Here is an 8,598-nt window from a genome sequence, read left to right on the forward strand (position 1 = left end):
GAAAAATAGTCGGGCAGGGATTTTTAAGATAGTAGAGACTAGAGACTAGAGACTAGAGACTAGAGACTAGAGATACAATTCTTAGATCTATTAAGTACACCAAAAGCTAAAAAACGTTGATGAATAGTGTCACTCACTACACTTCAGCTTAATTGAATGGGACACGTACGTTCGGGGGACATCACTACGAGATGGGTATTAATCCAAGGACCACGAGTTAGCCAACATGGAAAGTCAAAGCCAAGTCTTTGTTGTATTTTCTTTAGCCCAAGCCAAGCCAGCCAAGTCTTAAATCTGCCTTTCCAGTCTTCTTCTCTCTCTCACTTTGAGGACACCAATTTCATTTACCAAAAATCAATTTGGAAATCATACCAACATCTAATTTAAGCGGAAAAGAGACTCGATTCGGTAGAAGATGAAGTGATGAATGTTACTATTACCAAATTTCTTCCACTCAAATTGTGCAACCTCCTCCCAATCTGTTTCCTCTTCCATTGAATTTTTATTTTCTTCTTTGATCCTAAATCAAATTCCTATTTGGTGAATTCAAATTGGATTTGTTATTTTACAAAACCAAAACCCACATATCCATCGGTGTGTGTGTTTTTTTTTAAAATTTTTTTAGTAGAAATTTTATTTATAATGATAACAAGTTTTATAAATAATTGGACAACAAAGATACAAAGTATCTTTACGAAGTCTTTTCTGAATAGCAAATCCTATCATTCTAAAAACAAACTCATTATACCCAACTATCATAACGTTACTCTTGAGGAGCTCAATATACTGTTGTCCCAATAACCTAAAAATGTCGAAACTAAACAGAATAAAACAATGTTGGTTAGCTATTCAAGCTAACTTCCTCATGCTTTGTAACGCCCGTATTTTTAAATACATATTTTTTCTATTTTATTAATTAATTAAATTATTTTATTTTCAAAATTCGTCGGATCGGACTCGGGATACGTGGGCCTGGTTTTGGGCCCGAGTCTGTGTTGGGCTTGGGTTTCGGACCCAAGTATATAAACCCTTTTCTAGAAAATAGGGTTCATAAAAATAATAATATATTAAAATGGAGGCGAGCTTGAAGCTCGTTTTCTTTGGAAGCGGAGTCACGTACTCGGACTCGGAGGAATTAGGTGGAGGCTGTTAATACACGTGAGTAGAGTTAACTCTCACCACTTTTCAAACTATGATTTTCATCGGTTTAGATTTTTTTGAATTTTCTACCCAAATAAACCGTTTTGTGAGTAGTTTATTTTTCGTGTTTTTCCGATATATAGAGACACGATCATTTATCGTCAAAACCATGTTACGTGTTCATCCATCTTTCATTTTACATTATTTTTTCTTGTGTTTGAACCGTTTTTTTTGTGTATGGGAAGGGTGTTGATTAAACCGTGATTAGGAATTAGTCGTTATATTGGTTGATTGGTTGAAATTGGGTGGGATGTTGAACCCCCTGGAAGAAGCTACAAAATTAATGGAGCCGACCTCGACTTGGTAATCGCCTTTCCGATTGTTGTTGTTTTTGCTTGGTGGGTCATGAGGTTTGATTGAGGGATGAGGACCGCCGATTGGGTCTTTGGAGAGTGGGGGTGAAGCTTGGAAGCGTTAATGGCACGGTGTTGGGCATTTTTTCTTGGGTTTAAATGGGTTGTTGTGTTTTGTAGTGATGGGTTGATGGTTGGTTGTGAGGGGGGTGTTTGAGGTTTGTGTGAGGCGGTTGAGTGGGGTAGGAAGCCATTAATGGCGATAGAAGAAAATCTTGTAGATCTAGTTTTGAAGATGGGCGTCGATTTAGTGAATGGTGTTTTGGTTTTGTTAATGTTGTTTGGGTTGTTATGGGGATTAAAACCGCTTGTATAAATTGGGTGGTCGTGTGGAGGCTTGTGGTGGCCCGGATTTGGTGGTGGAAGAAGATTGAAGAAGATGAACAAGAATTTTCGGGGTTGGGCTTGGGCTTGGGTCAAGACCAAGTGGGTCGGTTTTGTTTAGGCCCCGATTCTAATTTCATTTGTATGTTGGGCGAAATGTATTTGTTTTGTTTGGGCCCAATTTAATTAAGTTTTGTGGACCCGGTTTAACTTAAGTTTTGGGACCGGTTCTAATATTAGTCTATGGGCCGCTTCATTTGTATTTTTGGACCGAACCACTTAATTGTTTTGGGCCGCTTTAATATTAAATCGAGGCGGTCCATAGGACTTAAAATAGATCCATTAGGGTCGGGTAGAATAAATAAGTGGACTTTTAGAGTTTCGGTTCTAAGGTTTGGGCTCACTTAATTAGGTCCGAACCATCACCTTGGTCATCACGGAGCCCACGAACCACGTGCGCTTTGACCCAAAGCCATGAACCATGGCTATGACCTGAACTGTCGAACACCTAAAACGACAGTTTGACTTTGACAATGATGAATTGACTTTGACCAGGACCTGTTGACTTTGACTAGGACAGTTTGACTTTGACCATCGACCGTTGACTTTGACGGTTGACTTTGACCTTTGACCATGGACGGTTGACTTTCACCTTTGACTTTGGCGATGACAGTTTGACTTTGACCATGGCATGTTGAGTTTGACCTTGACCATGAGGTGTTGACCTTTGACCGCCGACCGTTGATTGACTTTGGTCATTTTGACCGATTGATGTGGATTTTCCAGTTTTCATATGTTTGTTTATATGGATATATATAGTAATAAAATATTGTCGGATATTGTATAACTTGGTTGGTAAATTATCTAATTTAGATTTGACGCGTGAGTAGTGTGTAAAAATATTGGGCTTTGATTGTGGGTAATGGATTGTTTAATTGTACTTCGTTTTATGTTGTATATTATATGGACATATGTAGTAATAAAATCTTTGTGGAAGCTTGACAACTTTGGTTGTCATTATCTAATAAAGATTTGACATTGATATTGTGTATTTTTGACCGCGTGGCGATATTGAGATGTTAGGAGATATTATATTCCTAATACGTTATAATGTATGTGATCGTTGAAGCATTGTGACATGATATAATATGCTAGGATAGTTGTATTAATGCAATATCTTGGAGAAATGTATATACACTCCATTATTTTATATGTGAAATGCTAATATAGCATTAGTGAATATTTGCCTTACCTGGAGTGTGGTGTAGTCTGATAATATATTGGCACGTGAAAGAACGAAATATGGTTGAGATATAATTGAGATGTTTCTAGATATTATGGCTTAGTGCAATAAGGTAATTGACACCGCAAGCGTGATATAAAGTAGAAATGTTTATGAGTCATTAATGTATGACACCCGAATAAATTACATAACGAAAATCCTAGAACCCGACTACCACAACTCATGTGATTGGCCTTCCGGCGCTTCGTTAATCTGAATGGCGGCGCCGGTCTTCCTTTCCGGGCGTTCGCTTAAAATTTGAATGGCCTTCGGGCCTCTCCCGGCGAACCGAATAGTGGCTTGATTATTCCGTTCGCAAAATAGAACGATGATCGCATAATATTTTATCTTAGAAATAGTGGCGGTGCTTACATAGATTTGGCTTCCGTGTGAGGATTTACGGTGTCGCGCATCCCGGCGGAGGTGGTTACGCATCGGAGTGGCTCATTATGTAAAGGGAGGCATGTGGATGTACATGTTCGGCGTTGGGTTTGCGATTGTGGTAGCGGAAACCAGGTAAAGACATAGATACGACGTGATTTTAGGGACACACAAAAGAAAGCCCCTGAAATAATCTAATTATGGTAATATGTTAGTTAATGATGTATCTTTAGATAGATGATTGTATATGCTTGGTTATTATAGTTTAGTTAGAACCTAAAACCTCGATGGAGGAACTACATGCCTTATTTATTATGAGTATAGGTTGTTGTGTGGTTAGTGGGAAGTTAAGGCGCCTCAAATGGAGGAACTACCCCGCCTTTATTATTGAACTTAAGGATGTTGTATTAGTCGTTGAAAGTTAAAATTTCGATGGAGGAACTAACTCTGCCGTATGGATTATGTATGTATATGTATAATTATATGTTGTATTTTAGGGCTACTCACACCAAAGATTTTATAATCTTGACCGATTTTGCATGTTTGCTTATCGGTTGTGTTCATTCAATGAACATAGTTGATAAGTTTTGACGAGGTTTAGTGATGAAGAAGATTGGTTCTTTGCTGGTTTTAAGCGTTAGCATTGCATCTCAGGTTGTGTTTTGTTTTCCCTTGAGGTGATATAGATTTTCAGTTGAGATAATATTATTTGCATTTTCATTTGTAAATTGTTTTATAATGAAGAGGACTTTGTTTAAGTTAAAAATTTTATTGGTTTTAATTATCCGCATATTTTAAACTGTTTATGGGCTTTTGGGAGTGGAGAGTGCGTCACACCTCGGAGATCGAAGAGTCGGGGACAAATAATGTTTTTCCGAATTCTGTCGAAATTCGGGGTGTGACAGTTTGGTATCAGAGCATTTGGTTAGCTTAGACTAGGGTGAGTCTAGGTGATTCTCGGATCGTGGTTTATGGGTAGTGTTTAAGGAGTTTTATTTTCAAAACTATTTCCGCTTAGTTGTTTTGTTTTTACAAAGAAAATAAAATAGATATAGAAATAAAGAGAGTCAATATTTTTCTTGATTTGTTTGTACGTATGATGTATATATCTATATTAGTTACTCTTGTGGAGTGCATATGAAATGTTTTTTATTTTTCCTTATCATATGAGGAGTGGTTATATGTGTAATATGTTAATTATTAATGGATTTGATCAAGATGGTGTATACTGCTATAATGTTGTTTTATTGTTTGTGATCATTTTCACGTGGAGTATGGATTAAGTATGACCACATGTTTGTGAACTTTGTATTTGAGTGGTATGATATTATTTAAGAAATAATAAGATATTTTAATCTATATTGAATGAGTTGTATTATCTGATGGCTTTGTGACGTACTGAGTAAGGAACTAATTGCCTCGGTGTTGAGGAACTATCTCATCTCTCACTCGCATTATTGTAATGGATGAATAGTTTTTAAAGTATAAGAGATTAATCTGTTAGAGGTGATTAGTTATAAATAAAAATAATAATAATAATAATAATAATAAAAAATATACGTGTATTCTTTTTTTGAGATGTGTATACCCGATATACGCGTGTATTCTTTGAGACGTGTATACTTGCATATACACGCGTGTATTTTTTTGAGATGTGTATCTTGTATACACATGCGTGTGATCTTTTGAGATGTGTATACTTCCGTATACACGCAGTTTTTTTGAGGTGTATACTTTTGCATATACACATTTTTATATTATTGTATATAGGTGAACTATTACCGTGCGTATATGATTGATTAATATCGTTAAATTAGTTTCACATGACTTTTGCATATTCGAGTATTTATTCTGAATTGTTTTGTTTCAGTCTATATGATTTTGATAGATTAATATGAAATTTTTTTTTTTGATACGTGCTATATTTGATCCAGTTACAAGCATGAATTAGGATTCAAGGGTTGTTTTAAATTTAATTTTTCTGATAGCATGACTAAAGTAAATATAAAGTTTTATTGTAGTATCAATGACATGAGTGACATTTTGTTTTAAGTGTATCAGGACACTAATTTTCTTTTATGCATGATAATGAAAACTCCATAATGTTTTATACTGGGATGAACTTACCCCATATCATTTATTAGTTTAAGTAGAATATTATTTTTCGTAGAGTCTGCTACGTGTCAAGAAAATGCATGCTAATAAGAAATGATGTATTTATCTTATGTTTAAGTGACAAGAATAAATTGTTTTAATATAGACAAACTAAAACTGTAATAGGTTTTGTAATGGCATGAGGATATATATTCGGGTATTATTTAAAAATAATTAATACCATGTTATCTTGTTTAAGTTTAATCAACTCAAGCATTCTTGTATAGGTTCTAAGTTAATAACCAACGTTTTTGTTAGATATAGCTTTACTTCGAATCTCGACGAGATTCTTTTTGAATGATGTGTATAGTCAGAATGCCCGTATTTTTAAATACATATTTTTCTATTTTATTAATTAATTAAATTATTTTATTTTCAAAATTCGCCCGGATCGGACTCGGGATACGTGGGCTGGTTTTGGGCTCGAAATCAGCGTGTTTGGCTTGGGTTTGGACCCAAGTATATAAACCCTTTTTCTAGAAAATAGGGTTCATAAAAAATAATAATATATTAAAAATGGAGGCGCCGAGCTTGAAGCTTCGTTCTTTGGAAGCGTGGAGCCTTGGCGGCTCTTTTAATAGGAATTCGTGGATCTTTTTCGGTTAATACACGTGAGTAGAGTTAACTCTCACCACTACTTAAAAACTATGATTTTCATCGGTTTAGATTTTTTAATTTTCTACCCAAATAAACTTTTTGTGAGTAGTTTATTTTTCGTTTTTTCCCCGTATAGAACCGCATCAATTATCAGACGTCCAAAACCATGTTACGTGTTTCTTCCGTCTTTCATTTTCATTATTTTTCTTGTGTTTGAACCGTTTTGTTGTGTATGGGAAGGGTGTTGATTAAACCGTGATTAGGGGTCGATTATATTGGTTGATTGGTTGAAATTGGGTGGGATGTTGAACCCCCGCCGGGTTAAGACTTAACAAGCGTTAATGGAAGCGCCGACCTCGACTTGGTAATGCTTGCCATTGATTGTTGTTGTTTTGCTTGGTGGGTTATGAGGTTTTGATTGAGGGGATGAGGGTTGTCGATTGGGTCTTTGGAGAGTGGGGGCGGTGAAGCTTGGAGGCGTTAATGGCGTTGGGTGTTGGGCTGTTTTTCTTGGGTTTAAAATGGGTTGTTGTGTTTTGTAGTGATGGGTTGATGGTTGGTTGTGAGGGGTGTGTTTGAGGTTTGTGTGAGGGTTGGTTGAGTGGGTTTGTAGGAAGCCATTAATGGCGGAAAAGAAAAAATCTTGTAGATCTAGTTTTGAAGATGGGCGTCGATTTAGTGAATGGTGTTTTTGGTTTTGTTAATGTTGTTTGGGTTGTTATGGGGATTAAAACCGCTTGTATAAATTAAGTGGTCGTGTGGAGGCTTGTGGTGGCCTTGATTTGGTGGTGGAAGAAGATTGAAGAAGATGAACGAGTAATTTTCGGTTGGGCTTTGGGCTTGGGTCAAGACCAAGTGGGGTCGGTTTTGTTTAGGCCCGATTCTAATTTCATTTGTATGTTGGGCCGAAATGTATTTGTTTTGTTTGGGCCCAATTTAATTAAGTTTTGTGGACCAGTTTAACTTAAGTTTTGGGACCAGTTCTAATATTAGTCTATGGGCCCGTTTCATTTGTATTTTTTGGACCGAACCACTTAACTTTTTTGGGCCCGTTTCTAATATTGTCTGAGGCCAGTCCATAGGACTTAAAATAGATCCAATTGGGTCAGGTAGAATAAATAAGTGGACTTTTAGAGTTTCGGGTTCTAAGGTTTGGGCTCCGCCAGTTGGGTCCGAACCATCACCGTCGTCAATTGAGCCCACGAACCATGCACTTTCACCTTAGCCATGAACCATGGCTATGACCTGAACTGTCGAACACTAAACGGTTTGACTTTGACTTTGACAATGATGAATTGACTTTGACTTTGACCATGCTGACTTTGACTAGGACCGGTTTGACTTTGACCATCGACCGTTGACTTTGACGGGTTGACTTTGACCTTTGACCATGGACGGTTGACTTTCACCTTTGACTTTGGCGATGACAGTTTGACTTTGACCATGGCATGTTGAGTTTGACCTTGACCATGAGGTGTTGACCTTTGACCGTTGACCGTGATTGACTTTGATGTTGACCGGCTGACCGCGGATGTTGACTTTTCCAGTTTTTTCATATGTTTGTTTATATGGATATATATAGTAATAAAATAATCGTCGGATATTGTATAACTTGGTTGGTAAATTATCTAATTTAGATTTGGCGTGAGTAGTAGTGTGTAAAGCATATTGGGCTTTGATTGGGACCGGATTGTTTAATTGTACTACGTTTTATGTTGTATATTATATGGACATATGTAGTAATAAAATCTTTGTGGAAGCTTGTACATATTTGGTTGTCATTATCTAATAAAGATTTGACATTGATATTGTGTATTTTTTGACACGCGTGATGATATTGAGATGTTAGGAGATATTATATTCCTAATACGTTATAATGTAAAATGATGTGATAAAAGATTGTGACATGATATAATATGCTGGGATAGTTGTATTAATGCAATATCTTGGAGAAATGTATATACACTCCATTATTTTATATGTGAAATGCTAATATAGCATTAGTGAATATTTGCCTACCTGAGTGTGGTGTAGTGCAATAAGATATTGGCACGTGAAAGAATGAAATATGGTTATGAGATATAATTGAGATATTTCTAGATATTGGGGCTTAGTCTGCAATAAGGTAATTGACCGCACGCGTGATATAGTAGAAATGTTTATGAGTCATTAATGTATGACACCGAATAAATTACATAACGAAAATCCTAGAACCCCGACTACCACAACTCATGTGGATTGGCCCTTCCGGCGTTTGATTAATCTGAATGGCCTTCGGGCGCCCTTCCGCGTTTGATTAAAGGCTGA

Source organism: Coptis chinensis, chromosome 2, assembly GCF_015680905.1.
Source record: "Coptis chinensis isolate HL-2020 chromosome 2, ASM1568090v1, whole genome shotgun sequence".
Classification (NCBI taxonomy): Eukaryota; Viridiplantae; Streptophyta; class Magnoliopsida; order Ranunculales; family Ranunculaceae; genus Coptis; species Coptis chinensis.